Raw genomic sequence first — 18,863 nt, 5'->3', positions numbered from 1 at the left:
TTTGTTCCTCTTTCTGTGCTGAATTTCTTTTGTTTGTAGATTTTTTGTTTGTTTCTTTTGGTTTTTGTAGACTGTGTTTACTGAGACTTTTATGTTTTCTTCATTTTGATGAGTAGGTTTGTTAACTTTCTTTATGTTTACCTTGAAATTTACCGTTATCTTTCTAAGTTTAAATCAGTCTTTTATTACTTGATATTGCCTTGATTTCCTCTTCATTTGTAAGTTCTATACCTATACCATTTCTTCTCGCTTTTATTGTTCTGATGTTGTTTTCATTTACAGATTGACCTCTCTGGTCCCCTGTTGTAAATCTTTTAGTTTTGTTTTATCCTTGAGTGTTCATTACCTAGGTTGGTATCTGGCTGATGCTGTCTTGTGTCCTAGATTCAGGTTGTTGTCTGATATTGCTAGTTCTCTAACTGAAAGACTTCTTTAATAATTTTTATAAATTTGGTTTGGTTTTTACATATTCTTTTAATTGCTATTTATCTGGAAATGTCATAACTTTGCCCTCATATTTGAGTAAGAGTTTTACAGGATGTGTTATTCTTGGTTGGCAGTTTTTTTTTTCTTTCAAGGTTTTATATATGTCATACCATTGCCTTCCTGCCTGCATGGTTTCTGCTTAATATTCAGATCTTAGTCTTATTGTTTCCCCTCTGCATATGACTTTTGTTTTTCTTGAGTTGTTCTTAGGTTTCTTTGTTTTTGGTTTTAGTGAGTGTGATTATGATATTTCTTGACGGTTTTCTTTTGGTGTCTATCCCATGTGAGGTTTGTTGAACTTTTTGGTTGGTCAGCTTTTCATCTTTCTTGATATTAGGGAAATTTTCTGTCAGCAAATCTTGAATGAACCTCTCTGAGTTTTCCATTTTCTCCCCCTATTCTAGAACTCCGATCACATGCACATTTTTGCGTTTGATTGTGTTCCACTTCATTCTCAGGGTTTCTTCATTTTTCTTCATTCTTTTTTCCTAATGAAAAAAAATTGGTATCTAAGTATTTGTCTTCAGTTTTGCTAATTCTGTCTTCCATTGTTTCAAGTTTGCTCCTAAAACCTTCTATTACACTGTCCATTTCTGAAATCTTTTTATCTTTTGAATTTCTAATTGGTGTTCACGTATGATTTCTAGTTGTTTATTTTGACATTTTGTTCCTGTATTATAGTCCTGAATTATTCCATTGCTTTGTCAGTGTTTCTCCTGATTTCATCTATTTTTTCTTATTTTTTTCCTGCATTTTCCTCCATCTTTTTGAGAGTCCTGAATATTAGTGTTTTTAATTCCATGTAAGGCAGTTCCAGTGCCTTTTCTTCTACGAGAAAGTCATTTGTTTTTTCTTTTTGATTGTTTTCTGGAGCCACCTTGTCCTGTTTTTTAATAAATATTTTGATATTGTCTTCTGTCTCTGGGACATTCAGGAATTATTTTCTTCATTTATTGATTGTAGATTTGTTTCATCCTGTCTTTTTTTTTTTGGTTATGTCTGGGCAGGTGGGCTGGGTGAATTTTGTTGCTTGCTTGCCTGTGTGCATGATACTTCTTGCCTTGTACCAGTGGGCAGGGCCAGTCACTCAGCTATGGTGCAGCAGGGTAGGTCCAGCAGCAGTGGAGTGGTGGAGATGGGCAGGTTGCGGCAAGAACTGGGGCTGATGGGGCAGGGCCAGAGGGCAGTGCAAGGCAGGGTTCTAGGGACCGTGTTGGTGCTGCTCAGGGGCATGGCATTTGGTAGACAGTGCAGATGGGCAAGAGGGAAGTTAGAGGATCTGATGTGCTAAGTGGGTGAGTGGAAGAAGATAACGAACAGAGAGAAACAAAAGCAAAAAAACCAAAGAGAAAAATGAAAAAAGTATATAAAATGGGGGTGGAGTAGGATTTGGCAGGTGGGGACAGGGCGGACCCAGTGAGGCCATATGCCAGCGCTCTTTAGCTGAGCAGTTCAGCTTGGCCAGTTCAAGAAGGGACATGGGTGATGCATGGTGGTAGGTATGCAGGAGAAAGGAAAGGAAAGAAGGGAAAGAGAGAGAAAAAAACCAGCCAACAACCAACCAAAAATAAATTAAAAAAAAATGTGGTGGGGGAGCCAGCCATTTTGGATGAGGCAGAATTGGGGTGGTGGTGAGCTGAAGTCTCTCTTGCCAGGTGGCATTGTATGGCCCATTAGGATGGGGCAGAGGCAGTACAGGGCCTAGGTGGATGGGAGAAGAAAAATGGAGTAAGGGAAATATAAAGAAAAATAAAAAATATGACGCTGATGGAGCCGGCCTGTGGGTGTGGCACAGACCTGGGGAGGCTGTTTACCAGAGACACTCTAGCCAAAAGGCACAGCACAGCCTGCTAAGATGGGGGTCGGCACACAGGGCTAGATGCATGGGAGAAAGGAAAGGAAGGAAGGGAGAGAGAGAGAGAGAAGAAACAATAACAACAACAACAACAACAAAATAGTGCTGAGGGTGCCAGTTGGTGATGGCAGTGCAGACCCAGGTAGGCTGTGCACAGTGACTCTGTAGCTGAGTGGTGCGGCACGGCCCTTTGAGAAGGGGTGGGGGCAGATCACAGGGCTGGTTGGTGGGAGGAAGGAGAGAGAAAGAAGAAACTGAAAAAAAGAAAAAAGACTAAAAAAGAACAAAGCAAACAAACCAAAAAATCACAGCCTGTCAAGAAGGGCAGGGGACAGCACACAGGGCTAGCTGGGCGGGAGAAAGGAAAGGAAGGGAGAGAGAGAGAAGCAACAAAATAGCCAAAAATAAATAAATAATACAAACAAAAAAAAATGGTGCTGAAGGGGCTGGCTGGTGAGGGTGGGGCAGACCTGGGTGGCAGTGAGCTGATGTCTCTCCGATGGAGTGACAGCGGCCTGTTGGAAAGCAGTGGAGGTCTCGTACAAGGAAGACTGGTGAGGGGTGGAGAAATGTGTATCCCTGGTTACTGGGTGCTCTGTCTACTTTTGGGAGCTCCATGAACTTGCCTTCCCATACTCCCTGTCTGCGTTCCTTGGTGGCTGTACTACAAGATGGTGAATCTGTCTCGTGTTAGCTGGTAGGGGATTTCCACTCCCTAGCTATAGGGTCACTATGAGTTGGAATCGACTCGACGGCAATGGGTTTGGTTTTTTTGGTTTTAGCTCTCCTCATTCACTGTTCTGTGTCTATTTCTTATTCCATTTGGTGCTTGATTGAATTCCTTATTCCTTTATTTGATGCTTAGGGTTCCAGGATCCATGTTTGTATCTGTTTCACCTAGTTTTTTGGGTCTTTGTTGCAGAGGGACAGCATGATGCTTCTGTCTATAGTGTCATGTTGGCTCCTAAGCCTGAAGTTCAACATTTTAAAAGTCGATCCAGTGAAGCAAGAATTATTCAACAAGTTTGGTTGTAACTTCATATATATAGATTTAATTATTTTTAAAATAATACTTTAAACTGGTGTTTCTATAGGCAAGTATTTACTTGATGTTGATATAAACAGCTGCATATTAAGTAAAATAATAGAAAATATTAACTATGAATATGCTATAGGCTTAAAATACACAAAAATAAAAGATCTTTGACAAATAGGGAAAAAAATTCAAGAAATAATGTAGATAAATTGTTAAAACCCTTAAATCTGTGAGATAAAAAAAAAAAAAACGAATAAGATAAAGACAACAATAACAAGCAATAGGAAAACCAGGCAGGGAATTTGAACAGACATTTCAAAAGAAATTAAATGCCCAGAAAAAAGTTTATCTTTATTAATAATTCAGGAAATACAAATAAAAATAGCAACAATATGTTATTTTTAACCTATCAAATTAGTTAACAAATACTTTTAATGCTTATACTAAATGTAGTGGAGAATATAATTAAAAGAGTACTCTCAAATCCTTTGGTGGAAATGAGAATTAGTTTGAGTTTCCTGCAAAATAACATAGTTACATGTTACACAGTCTTATGTTAGGAAACTAACACAAGAAATTAATCAGAGATACTAACAAAGATTTAGGTACATAGATGTTAGTCATAGCATTATTTATGAACAGAAACTTGAAAACAATTAAATGTGCAAGAATAGGGAATTGATTAAATACTATGGTCTATATGTTTTTTTTTTCTTTTACCAATTAAGTGTTATTTTGAAGAATGGTTAATTACATGAATAATATTCATAAAGTTTTACATAAAAAGGGCAGACCCATTAAATAAAAAGTAAATATACCAATATTACCAACATTTTCAAATTTTGGCTGTAGATAGATGTATGTATGCATAGAAAAAATTTTAATACATGAAATAATTTTTCTGGAGAATAAGATAATGAATTTTTTCCTTTGTTTTACTATTTTGTACATTATAATAAAAAAATCTTTCATAATGTATTCCTTTTATATTCAGGAAAGCTATTCAATAGCAGATAACATAAATAAGAGTGGATAACATTAATGATTTTGCACCAATAATAATTCTATTCGTAGGCTCAAATGACTAATTCAGTGTTTACATGATGAGATTGGAGATGAAATATAAGAATCACAGGTTTTTATTGCTCAGTTTCATAACTCTAATATTTCAACTAAGCAAGTTTACGATCATGAATATTGGTTAAAAACCTAAGAAAAGAATTACAAATCTTTTTTCTAATTAAAGACAATTTCTCACATTTTTTGACAGAATGAGGTTACACTACATTTTTTAAAAGCATATGACAAATGAATTCATATTTAGAAATAATAATCCACCTACTATACTATGAATTTCACAATGTTAGAAGAAATCAATGGCAATGTCCATCATTTTTTTCTAAATTTTATTTTTTTGTTGTTGTTGAGAATTTACACAGCAACACTGTACCAATTCAACAGTTTCTACATGTACAATTTAGTGACATTGATTACTTTCTATGAGTTGTGCAACCAATCTCACTCTCCTTTTCTGAGTTGTTCTTCCCTTATTAACATAAATCACTGCCCCCTAAGGTTTCTATCTAATCTTTTGAGTTGTTGTTGTCAATTTGATCCCATATAGATAGTTCTTTTTGATGCTATCAACACTATAACAGCCCTTTAAAGAATATGTTCCCCTCCTCCTTTTTCTGTGCATGCAAATTATAGAAATCCTGCACCTGGGATGGTGATATTTCCTTCTGAGAGAAATATAGAAAAATCATTAATTCTGGTGAGATAATCTTATATTGCAGTTTACTACTTTGCTGCTTTAACTGTGAACTGTATTCTTAGGGTTGCGTCTTTTTCACTGGCAGTAAAAAATGCATGTTTCCAATTCTAATGAAGAAAAGAAAATTCTCTAACATACTATGATGCCTAGCATGAAATTCCTCTGGATACAATTAAAAGTAAAAGTCATCAGCTAGTTCCTTATGGTTTTATTTGAATTGGTTGGTTTGCTTGTTTATTTAATTACTTACCTTAATATCTTGGTCTGAGCTGTTAAACAAAAATGAACCAGATCTTGATGATCTGTGAAATTCTTAGCATATTCGGATACTAAAATTAAGAGATTTGCTGTAGGAAAATTGAGGGTGTGTCTGGACAACGTTTTGCTAATACCTCAAAAAGATCAAAATGTCAGAGTATTCAGTCACATGAAAGGCTCTTTGAAAATATTAAGCATGTGATTCATAGATCACCTCAGCTATCTCAACAAAAGCCAAAAAAAGAGAAGAAATTATTTAGAAAACACTCATGCAGAAGTCTCTGGTCTAATGGAACAAATCTCCATGACATAAAAAGGAAGCCAACAAGATTCTTGACATTGTTATATCAGCAGAAACATTACAAGCTTGAATGTGGACAGAGAAGAAAAAAGAAAACTGTAGACCCTCTCCAATTCTACTAATAAGAAACAGGTTGATAATACTTCTCAGTTACAAACACAAGATATCTTTTGTGAAAAAGGAAGGATGACTCAGAGGGCAGAGTTGTGAATCACAGAAAATTATTCCCAGGCCTTGAAATCAAATGAAGTTTGCCCGCCTGGATTTCGATATTTCTTGAACCGATGACTCCATTTTCTCTATTTTCCTGCTTTTTGACTGGGAATGTCTATAACTGGTATTTTTGGGAGCAGCTGACTTATTCCTTAATTTTCACAGGCATACAGATAGAGAAGAATTGTAACTCATGATGGAATATACCTAGAGCCTTATCCATATCTGATTTAGATTATGTAGATTATAAGATTTGGGACTTTTGAGGTGATGATATTTTGGACTTGGAATTAATTCTGTAATGGGTTGAGATTTGGGGGATGTTTAGGTAGGGTGAATGTATTTTGTATGTAGGATAGACATGAATTTGGGGAGCCACAGGGTAGACTGTGATAGGCAGAATAATGCCCCTTTCCCCAGAGGTGTCCATGTCCTAATCCCCAGAACCTGTGAATATATTATGTTAAATGGCAAAGAGGAATTAGGGTTGCAACTGACTTTAAAATAGATTATCCTGAATTATCCGGTGTAATTGGAGGGTCTTTCAAAGTGGAAGAGGGAGGCAAAAGAGTCAGTCAGAGAATGAGATGTGACGATGCAAGCAGAGGCCAACATGATGTGACATGAGAAAGAATTGACTTGCGATTGATGATTTTGAATATGGGAGGGGGCCACAAGCCAAGGAATTCGGACACCCCCTAGAAGTTAGAAAAGTCAAGAAAATCGATTTCTCCCTAGAGCCTCCATAAAGGAACATGGGTCTGCCAACACCTTGATTGTGGACCAGTTAGACCCATTTCAGACTTCTCACCTCCAGATTTGTAGGAAAATAAATTTGTGTTGTTTTAAGCTACTAAGTTGGTGGTAATTTTTTTTACAACAGCCACAGAAAATGAATACACTCCTGATACCTAGGGGTGGTGTTGAGAATGTGAGTGGGGTGAAATAGCCCTATGAATTAGGAGAAGGAGCAGTGCAGAGACAGGGAATAAGGCTGAGATCAGCACTGTTCTTTTCCTTTGAAGTCGAATTATGCAAACTAATGAGGTATCAATTTTCTAAGTGCCATATTCTAGTAATTCCTGGCTATTCATAATCCTTCATGATTTAATGTTTCTTTAAAATGATCAAGTCCATAATTAACTCAGTGTTGGTCAGTCTCCGCTATTTCCATCCTTGCTGTTTGTTTGATTACAACACAACTGATGAGATTGTGACTTATAAAATTCACCAGTAAATATTGATTCTTATGAGAAAAGTCTATCTGCATGATCTGAAGCTGAATAAGTCTCATATATAAATTCATAAAGTGGCAAAAAAAAAAAAGTGGCAATAGTGGCAGAGTTTTACCTTTGCAGATACAGGATGGTGACATGAAGGACGAGAGGGAGAAACATAAGGTTACCTTGTAAAAGTCCTTCAGTTTTTTGAAAACAGGATATTAAAATGGGACACCGTCTCTCTAGCTTTTGTCCAAGGCATAAACATAGTACATAACATGTTCCAGTGAGTGGTTTTGCAGAACTAGTTAAACAACCACTCTTACTGAGGCTATAAGAGGATAAGATAGTTGGAGATTAGAAAAGATTTTGTGAAGACTTCTTTGAATAGAACTATACTCTGATTCCCACCCCACCCAGGAGGGTGGGAGACATGGGAGGAGTATGTTTCCCTCACCTCAGGTCTAGTGAGAGGTAGATTCTTTCCTACATTTGTCAGACACTGTGGACTGATGCCTGACTCATGCTTGAGAATACTAAAGGGAGAGTTGCTGTCTGCAGCTGGGTAGAAGCTGCAGTCAAAGCAGAGCAGAGGCTGTGTCTGGAAAGCAATACATTCCCCTCCATCAGTGGGGCAATCCCGTGTGGGTCCTGGGGGAACAGGCATAGAGTCCATGCCCATCATAAGAATGTTGGCCTGGAGTCATTTAAAAGATATTTGGCCCAAAAGGTTGTCTGCCAGATTACAAAGGGATCTCAGCAGAAACTGAAGAAGGAGAGCCACTGTCCAGTCAAGAGAACTGTGGTCAGAAATATCCAGCAGGAATCCACCAACGGATCATGAAAGTACCCTAGGAGCAGGAGTCATTTTTAAACACCTGCCAGGTCCAAAAGAGGATTTGTGTCAGTGGTCAAGTGAGGACTTTCCTGCCCTCCCTACCCCCCTGCTTCTCTTGCCTTTCCCTACTCCAAACACAGGGTCAGAAAAAGGAGTAGTGGCTGCCTCTTAAAGCTGGTAAGAGAGTCTTCAGAGGGACACTCAACCACATATGGGTTCTGTTCAATTGGTGGCACAGCAGATCGGCGTGTGACAAAAGTTGGAGTAATCTAAAGGGTAGAGGCTGTGGCTTCTGGCCTGAGGCAGGAGAGAGGAGGAGGGAGAAAGGAGGAGAGAAAAAAGGGAGGAGAGGAGGAGAGGAAAGAGAGAGAGAGAGACACCTTGAGAGCCAGCTTCCCTCCCACCAATGGTGGAAGCAAGGATGAGCAAAGATATCTCATGGATTGAGTATGGGACGCATTTTATTTTACTTATTGTTTAACATTTAATTTTATGTGAACGATGTGGCCAAAAGGTTATGAGTAAGATGTTTGACTTTGGTGAAAGGAAAATTGCTACTGTTGTTGAAACTTGTTGGGAGGATCTGGAGGAAATGCATCCTTAGATGCTGGGGTACAGATGCCCAAGAGGCACTGGGAAGTTCAGGAGGCATTTGGGTATATTAATGAGGTATAGAAGAGAAAGGTTCAGGCTGGAGTTTGAGTTTTGTATGTCTGAGGGTCATAAGACATGGGAATCCATGCGACTGTGCAAGATTCCCAGGGAAACCCCTCACCCCCTAAGAAAACAAGAATATGGAGAATGAATCTGTGGTAAAGACTTCAATTAAATGATGGGAAGTAGAATAGGAGTTTGTTTTAAATACTAAGAATGGATCCTCATCAAGCCCTCCTTTTTGTCAAAGGTTTCCATTTATGAGACCTCTGCCTGACACCAGGGATTAAGTCTGTGATCATGTAGGGGGTCATGGACAAAAGGCCACCTAGTAATTAAATCCAGAAGCTTGATGTTACCAGCCTATGGAGCTAATGAATGGAACCATTTAGCCAGGGATGTAAAAGGAAATAGAATAACTACGAAACAGACTTAGGGTTATTTATTAGGCCTTTGAATCACATTCACATTTGTTCTTACATAGGAATAGTAATACTGCCAGTAGTGAAGTCTTGAATACAAGTAAATGATAGTAACTTCAGTAGCAATAGCTACGATTTATTAGTCTACCCTTTTCCTGGCCTGATTAGGCTTCCCCCCCCAATATTGTTAATCTTCTCTAGAATGAAAAAGGGAAAATTTATTGACCAAGGGCACAAATTAGGTCATGGCAGAGAATTCTGATTTCTCATGCATAGCATCAGTGAATGGTTCGTTCTAGCCTATTAATTATTTAAATAGTTATTATCTATGTTTGTCCTTCTTGCTTGAAGTGAAAACTGCTGATCTAAGCTTCTCTGCATAACATCTTGTAGCAATTCAGAGAGAATGTATAGCACCCTTTTCAGAGGAGAAGAAAGAGGAGGATGGATGTTACTATGAGCTAAGCAATGTGCCAGCCAGTTATTTTTACATGCATTATCTCATTTAATTTTGATAGCAATCCTGTAAAATAGGTATCTTACCTTCACTTTATGAATGAAAAGACCATTAATAAATGGCAAGTGTCAGAATATAATCCCAGTGTCTGATTTCAGAACCTAGAATATAGAGTACAGGCTATACTCTTTCCACGATACCATTCAGAAAGGGCTTTATATGTCATATATCATTTTATTTCTCCGTATTCTCATGAAGTAAGTAAGAATTAAATGTTAGGATGTCAGTTTTACAGACTGAGCATTTGTAGAACTGAGCATATGAGCACTAGGCTGGGTAATTCAATATATACCAATGGATTTTGACTCAAAGAAATGTATGCGTGTTCTGGAAAGTGTGCTGTTTTCAACTATGATTCTCCTGTGTGGCTGTTGTTGCTTGGTGCCATTGAGTCACTTCTGACTCATAGATACCCTATGTACAACAGAATGAAACACACCCTGGTTCTGTGCCATCCTCATGATTGTTATTATGCTTGAGCCCATTGTCACAGCCACTATGTCAATCCTTGTGTGGTAGGAAGAAAAAAAGTTTCCTCCAAAGATATATCCACTTCCTGATCCCCAGAACCTGTGAATATCACCTTTTACTTCAAATGATTAATTTAAGGATCTTGGGAGGAGGAGATTATCCTGGATTATCTGGGTGGGTGCTGAATGCAATCACATGTATGCTTATAAGAGAGGGGCAGAAGGAGATTTGAGACAGATGGAAGAAGACACACACACACACAGAGGAGGCAACGTGAAAATGGTGCAGAGAAAGATGTGACCACAAGCCAAGGAATGCCAACAGCTACTAGAAGCTGGAAGAGGTGAGGAACGGATTCTCCCAGAGAACCTCTGGAGGGAGGGTGGCCTTGTCTACACCTTGATTTCAAACGTTTGGCCTAAAAAACTGTGAGAGAATAAATTCCTGTTCTGTTAGGCCACTAGGTTTACGGTAATTTTTTACAGCAGCCACAGTAAACTAATACATTTGCTATTCACTCTTAATTGGCAGGTAATTTGTTCAATAGGTAAATACTTTTATTAAGTCCTCGAATGACACTGGAAGGCAAAAGTGTGGTGTTAACTGTTACGTGTTTCTGAAATCAAAGATTACAGTTGAAATCTGAACTCTATCACTTATGACCTTGGATAATTTATTTAATGCTTCTAAGTATCATTTCCTTATATGTATATAAAAAATATATATATAATTGTGAGGTTGCTAATATCTAACAAATAGCATTGTTTGAAATATTAAGCAAGAAGGACATCATACTTGGTAGAGTAGAGGGTCAGTGAAAGAGAGAAAGCCCCTCGATGAGATGGATTGACACAGTGGCTGCAGTGATGGGCTCAAGCATGGCAGCAATTGTGAGGATGGTGCAGGATCAGGCAGTGTTTCGTTCTGTTGTACATACGGTCACTATGAGTTGAAACTGACTTGATGGCACCTAATGTCAACAGCTACAGCACAGTAATAATGTAAAGTACTTAGCACAACTCTTGGCATATAGTAATCACTCGGTAAATATTAACAATAAGAATAAGAACATAACAGACATGCTGAAAAATACAAGAAGTGATGATCTTTCTATAATTATAGGTATGAGAAAAAATTTTGGTAAAGGCAGAAAAAAATAATACAGGATGATTTTTCTGAAATTTAAATACTTATTTAGATGATTTTGAATTTGTTAAAATTAATATTTACCATGAAAAATCTAAAACAAAATACTAAAAAATTCGATTCAGAAATATACAGAAGAGATAACATACCATGAGAAATGGTGCTTATTTCAGTAATACAAGCTTGGTTAAGTATTAAAAAATCAATCAATATAATACACCACATTAAAAGACTAAAAGAGCCATAAGATCATCTCAGTAGATAGAGTAGAAAAGGTATCTGACAAAATTCAACACCCCTTCATGATAAAAATGCTTAGCAAACTAGGAACGGAAGAAACTCCCAAGCCGATAAAGAACATCTTGAAATCTACAGCTAACATTGTACTTAATTGTGAAAAAAACTATTTTTTCACCTAAAATTTGGAACAAGGCAAGGACGTCTGCTCCAACCACATCTTTTCAGCACCGTACTAGAGGTCCTAACTAATGCAATAACGAAATAGAATAAGTAATGGGCATATACATTGATAAAAAATAAAACTTATTTCCAGAAAGATAACTACCTAGAACCAATAAGTAAACTGAGCAGGTTACTGATACGGTTTGAATATTAAGGGAGCTCTTATGTTTCTATATAATTGCAGTGGAAAATTGGAATACTTTTACTACCTGGTTTCATGATATTGGTATTCTCTACTTGTATTTTATTAACTTTTAAAAATAATATTGTCCCTAGGTGAGGAGCCCTGGTGGCGCAGTGGTTGAAGCAGTCAGCTGCTAACCAAAAGGTCAGCAGTTTGAACCCCTCAGCTGCTCCACGGGAGAAAGACATGGCAGTCTGCTTCTGTAAAGATTTACAGCCTTGGAAACCCTATAGGGTTGCTGTGAGATGGTAATGGGTTTTTGGTCCCTTGGTGACACAGACAACTAAGTGCTCAAATATTAACCAAAAGGTTGGGGGTTCAAATCCACCCAGAGGTCCCTCAGAAGAAAGGCCTGGCGGTCTGCTTCCAGAAGATCACAGCTTTGAAAACCCTATGAAGCACAGTTCTACTCTGACACATGGGGTCACCATGAGTTGGAATTGACTCGACAGCAACTGGTTGGTGGTCCTTTGTTGGAAGGTGTCCCAACATGAATGACCATGTACAAAATGTGTAACAAAAGAATAAAAATTGTGACATTATGAGATTTTACAGTGTGATTTAAGTAATTTAAAAAAATTTATCCAGATCACCCATTAATTCCATTGACCAAAATTCAGTTTATTGGTTTATAGGTTTATAGCTATTCTCCAACAGAATCCTTCCATGTATGTGTTAAATTGCAGCTTGTTCCTAGTATAGAAAACATACATTGCAATATTTATCAAAACGTGGGCAGAAAAAAACATGTTATTTCCACCCAAATAATAACCCTGTTTTCTCTTGGATAACTCCTGTAGTTCTGAGCACAATCATCCAAGTCTCTGAGGAGAAGGAGTAAGAAATGGGCACCTCATCAAAGGCTGCCTGTCGGGCTCATTTGCTCACACTGATGCATACACATGGCTGGTGGCCAGTAAGGAACTGTCTGTCGTTTTAATTTTTTATTTGCATGTGATGTCCATTTTCTGATCACTCATCTATACATCAGTCAGTCAAGCAGGACAGTCTGAAGGCTGACGGTATGAATAAAAGCACATGGAAACTGACAAGTAGACAAGCTGACAAATTCAGAACTGCTCCCACACAGCCTTCATCTATTCAACTGGAGCGTGTTTGCAGATCAGACCCCAGACACGCATCAGGCTCTATGGCTGCCTTTGGAAAATGTCATTGTTTGTTTCCCCATTTTTAGAGAGATCTTGCTCAGGCAGTGGTTAAGTGAAATATGTTAACTACACTAAAAAATGGTGATTGCCTCATTTTTCTGCTGGAATCCCATTATGGAAAGGACTTCATTATTGCAAAAGGCACTGCTACTGAGGAGCTGCCCTGTTGCCCACGATGACATTGCTGCCGCCCTCACCCCACGGAGAACTATAATGAGGGGAGCTGGGGCAGGTGGCAGTGCAGGTGAATCCTGCAAACCTATCCTCTCAGGCTAGTCTCGAGGCCCTGTCCTCATTAGCAGTGTGCAAACCATGGAACCACCCGTGACAGATATTTTGAAGGCTCCCACACTCTCGCTTCTGTTAGGCACTATGAAGTTTGTGTTAAAGGTAAAGCCTATGGCTGTATGAATAAGGAAGACCGAAGAAGAATTGATGCATTTGAATCATGATGTTGGTGAAAAATATTGAATATACCATGGACTGCCAGAAGAATGAACAAATCTGTCTTGGAAGAAGTACAGCGGGAATGTTCCTTAGAAGTGAAAATGGTGAGACTTTGTCTCACATATTTTGGACATGTTATCAGGAGGGACCAGTGCCTGAAGAAGGACATCATGCTTGGTAGAGGGTCAGCGAAAGAGAGGAAGACCCTCAACGAGATGGACTGACACAGTGGCCGCAACAATGGGCTCAAACACAGCCAACGATCCTGAGGATGGCGCAGGACTGGGCATTGTTCCCTTCTGTTGTACAGAGGGTTGCTATGAGTCAGAAGTGGCTCAATGACACCTAACAACAACATGGCTGCATGGGGCATAACCTCTTAAATAATAATAATAATACTTAAGTACTACTAATAATAAAGATACTATTTTTTTTATTAACTTTTATTGAGTTTCAAGTGAACGTTTACAAATCAAGTCAGACTGTCACATATAAGTTTATATATACCTTACTCCGTGCTCCCACTTGCTCTCCCCCTGAGTCAGCCCTTCCAGTCTCTCCTTTCATGACAATTTTGCCAGCTTCCAACTCTCTCTATCCTCCCATCCCCCCTCCAGACAGGAGATGCCAACACAGTCTCAAGTGACCACTTGATATAATTAACTCACTCTTCATCAAAAAAAAAAAAATATATATATATATATATATATATTTTTCATCAGCATCTCTCTCCTACCCACTGTCCAGTCCCTTTCATGTCTGATGAGTTGTCTTCGGGGATGGTTCCTGTCCTGTGCCAACAGAAGGTTTGGGGACCATGACCGCTGGGATTCCTCTAGTCTCAGTCAGACCATTAAGTATGGTCTTTTTATGCGAATTTGGGGTCTGCATCCCACTTTTTTTTTTTTTTTTATCCCACTGATCTCCTGCTCCCTCAGGGGTTCTCTGTTGCGCTCCCTGTCAGGGCAGTCGTCGATGGTGGCCGGGCACCAACTAGTTCTTCTGGTCTCAGGATGATGTAGGTCTCTGGTTCATGTGGCCCTTTCTGTCTCTTGGGCTCTTAGTTGTCGTGTGACCTTGGTGTTCTTCATTCTCCTTTGATCCAGGTGGGTTGAGACCAATTGATGCATCTTAAATGGCCGCTTGTTAGCATTTAAGACCCCAGACGCCACATTTCAAAGTGGGATGCAGAATGTTTTCATAATAGAATTATTTTGCCAATTGACTTAGAAGTCCCCTTAAACCATGGTCCCCAAGCCCCCGCCCTTGCTCCGCTGACCTTTGAAGCATTCATTTTATCCCGGAAACTTCTTTGCTTTTTGTCCAGTCCAGTTGAGCTGACCTTCCATGTATTGAGTATTGTGCTTCCCTTCACCTAAAGCAGTTCTTATCTACTAATTAATCAGTAAAAAACCCTCTCCCACCCTCCCTCCCTCCCCCCCTCGTAACCACAGAAGTATGTGTTCTTCTCAGTTTATACTATTTCTCGAGATCTTATAATAGTGGTCTTATATAATATTTGTCCTTTTGCCTCTGACTAATTTCACTCAGCATAATGCCTTCCAGGTTCCTCCATGTTATGAAACGTTTCATAGATTCGTCACTGTTCTTTATCGATGTGTAGTATTCCATTGTGTGAATATACCACAATTTATTTACCCATTCATCCGTTGATGGACACCTTGGTTGCTTCCAGCTTTTTGCTATTGTAAACAGAGCTGCAATAAACATGGGTGTGCATATATCTGTTTGTGTGAAGGCTCTTATTTCTCTAGGGTATATTCCGAGGAGTGGGATTTCTGGGTTGTATGGTAGTTCTATTTCTAACTGTTTAAGATATCGCCAGATAGATTTCCAAAGTGGTTGTACCATTTTACATTCCCACCACCAGTGTATAAGAATTCCAATCTCTCCGCAGCCTCTCCAACATTTATTATTTTGTGTCTTTTGGATTAATGCCAGCCTTGTTGGAGTGAGATGGAATCTCATCATGGTTTAAGAAGATACTATTTTTCAGACACTCTGCTAGATGCCCAACATATTACCTCATTGAATCCTCTAAACTGTCTTACAAACAGAGCATTAGTTTTATCACCACTTTAAAGATGAGGAAACAAAGTGTCAGGTGATTTACATTTATTAAGGAGTCTCTGTTTCCTAGCACAATGCTCTTCCCATTAACCGACAGTACTCCCCTCTTGAGTTTCCTGTATATGTTTCTACCTATGTGATGCCATCCGTGGGATCCAGTCTGGTGTGAAAAGTGGTAAACTCGGGTGCTGTGAGAGTAGAGAGGAAGAATACTTTCCTTCTTTCTTGGGGGGATTCAGGAAATATTTTCTGGATAGGCTGAAATTTCAAGGGCAAATAAGAGTTAGGCAGACACGATGAGGAAAGTCAGAACATGGATGAGGCACTGCTAGGAGAAAACTTGGCACATTTGGAATGGTTGGGAGGTGACAAGGTTTCAGTGGGTTGTGAATGTTAAGATTTGGAGCTGAACATAGTCTTGGCCAAGATCATAAAGGGCCTTGAGCACAAGGTGAGGGGAAAGCCACTCAAGAGTTAAGTCAGTGAGTGACATGGTCATATTACATCTTAGATAGATCATTTATAGCTACAGAATAAAAAAAAACAGAGCTGGGAAGGAGGATAAACCAGGGACAGCCCCTCTTCCTCTGGGAAGATGATGCTTATAAACTGAACAACTTTGGGAGCTGTGGGGGAGGAGGGAACACCCAACAGGCCAGCCAGATTAACCTGGCAATCAAAGGGAGAGACAGCTGTTCCAGGCACTTTCTCTGACAACCCCTGTGGTGTAGGAGCTGCTGGGATGGGAGGCAGCTCCTGCTTGCCTTAGTGCCAAGGGACACCTGTCCAGCCACACAAAGCTTATAGGCAATGAGTTCTTTGGAGTCTTATTAAAGTCAACATGTTATCAACAGAAGTTTATTTTTTGTTAATATTTATTCATTCATTCTTTAAACATCTACTGAACACACACTGCTTGCTTACTTTCATGAAGCACAAGAACATAAGAATGAAAATAAGCTCTGACCTTGAGTAGCTCACCACCACCCTAGGTGGGGACAAGCCAGACATTCAAAAAAAAGGGCATTAAAAAAAGGGCATAATGGGTTAAGAGTCACAATAAGAGTACATGCAAAGGGTTATGGAAATAGTTTTGTAATAGTTTTTGATAGTCACTGAAACATTTTGATTCTTATAATAAGAAATGATCAGTTTAGCTCTTTTGGTCATGGCTTGACATTTTTACTGGGCCAGAAAAGATAGCTATATATATGGAATTTCTAAAAGAAGGAAACACTATAAATCTCTTTGTCTCAATAACCAAAACTACAGGGAGCACACAATTCAAATGGAAATGGTGTGTTTCATAATTATTAAAAATATTCAAAGCAAGTCTTATACATGTACTGACTGCCTGACCACAAGACTGTTATACTATTTCAGGAATATGTAGCCTAATGGAATTAGCTCCATACAGTTGTCTAAGAATCCAGACATATCTGTATCATTCCATTACTTTGGAGAATTTAACACTCAAATCCTTCTTCTACTGATAGTTTTTATTCTTTCTAGAATATTTTTGTATGGATACTATATTTCGAACAACTCTTTCTATTTAAAATTGAAGAACGAGCTCTATTTAAAAAATATAATTCCATACATACCCTGGCAACAATTGTGGGTTATTTTGTTGATACAGGAGGTGAAGCCATTAGGCATGTTTGTTTGTTTGTTGGGGGAGTGGGATGCAAGTTCTCTATCTAGGTAGAAGGAATGGGTGCAAAGTCTGAAATATGAATTTAAGGAGGCTTGAAAATACCTGCAGCCACTGAAATTCTTACCGTTAAATTCTCCCAAAACCATCTGCGGATGTGTGCATATTAATTGGCTTCAGACATTCTGTTACCCCGGAGGAGTAACACATTAAAAAAAAAAAAAAAAACAGCTAAAATTAGAAAGAAGAGAAGAAAAAGTAAAAATACTACAAAGCTTCGTGAGCCCGTGTAGGCAGGGAATTAGAATGAAAGACCCTAACATGCTAGGCAGGAGGGGTGGTATGAGATGTGGGTGGTAAAAAGTGCTTGAGGTATATTACTGACACACCATGCTCTCTCACACATATTGTTTAGATTTGAGTGTGGAGGGCTAAGCGTTAGGGTCATGTGCTTATACTGTCACAAATTTTTATAGCATGCTCTTCATTACATGGATTTGAATAGATCAGTGATGGGTGATGGGTGAGGGGGCAATGGAGGAAGCCAGGAGGAAGATTGGAAAGTACTCAGCTTTCATCTGTTTTACTTCTGCAAGCTTACGAGAAAAAGATTTCAGCCTTTTTTTTTTAACATCATAATAATGAAAATGTTAATAACCAAAATACCAGTATATACAATTTATGAAGTGCTTGCTATGTGCTAGGCACTGTGTTAAGTGTTTTATGTACATCTTCTCATGGAATGTTCCCTGTGCTTTACCCGCTCTCCCCAAGCAGTAAAAATCTCTTCTTGAACTGCTTGTTCACAGTCTCATAGCAGAAGGAACATAAAGGGATTCCACTTTATTTGCATTTCCAAATTTATAAAGTCTCCTTCATCCTTGATTTTGTTGGAACTACTTTCTGCTTTGTAATGGTGAACAGGGTGTCCCTGAGCATTGAGAGAAGTGGTGTCCCTTTCCTCCTCACTCAAGGCCAGACCCAGACCAAGGAGCATATATGCCTTGGCCAGGCAGCCCTGGACACTTACATTGTAAGAGGAAGTGCCTTGGTCCAGTCTCATACCGATAGAACTACCCCAGTCCCACCTCTCTGTTCAGTCCTCACCCCCTTGTTGGATTTAGAGCCCTTACTCATCCTGTGCTTATGGAGCATGAGTGCAAGGAAGCAGACCGGCGCTGCCAGTGCTAGCACCCTTTGCCATCTAGTCAATTCCGACGCATAGCAACCCTACAGGACAGAATAGAGCTGCCCCATTGGGTTTCCAAGGATCGGCTGGTGGTGCCAACCTTTTGATTACCAGCCGAACTCTTAACCCAGCGGTAGGTAGTACCCTGAACTTCCGATGAACACGATCCACTGTTCTGAGAGGAATGCGGCAACAGGGCAGATCTGTCTTGGATGCCTTCTGAAAAGTCCAACACCAAAGGGAAGGCCTGATAGAAACAAGCTTGGAAGTAGGAGCCCCAAAGATTGTGAGTGGCTTAGTATAGTATACTGCTTTTAAGGAGAACCTGATCTCACCTACCTGGGGGGTGGAGACACTCAGACTCACTGTCCCTTAGGCAAAGAGATGCTGCAATTCTACTCCTTTCCAAGAGCTACCGAGAGAAGGAAACAGCCACTACATCCAGAGCATGTTATCTTTTTAAAAACTTTCCCTTC

The sequence above is a fragment of the Loxodonta africana genome, chromosome 9 (genome assembly GCF_030014295.1).
Source record: "Loxodonta africana isolate mLoxAfr1 chromosome 9, mLoxAfr1.hap2, whole genome shotgun sequence".
Classification (NCBI taxonomy): domain Eukaryota; kingdom Metazoa; phylum Chordata; class Mammalia; order Proboscidea; family Elephantidae; genus Loxodonta; species Loxodonta africana.
Note: the sequence above shows the minus strand (reverse complement) of the source record.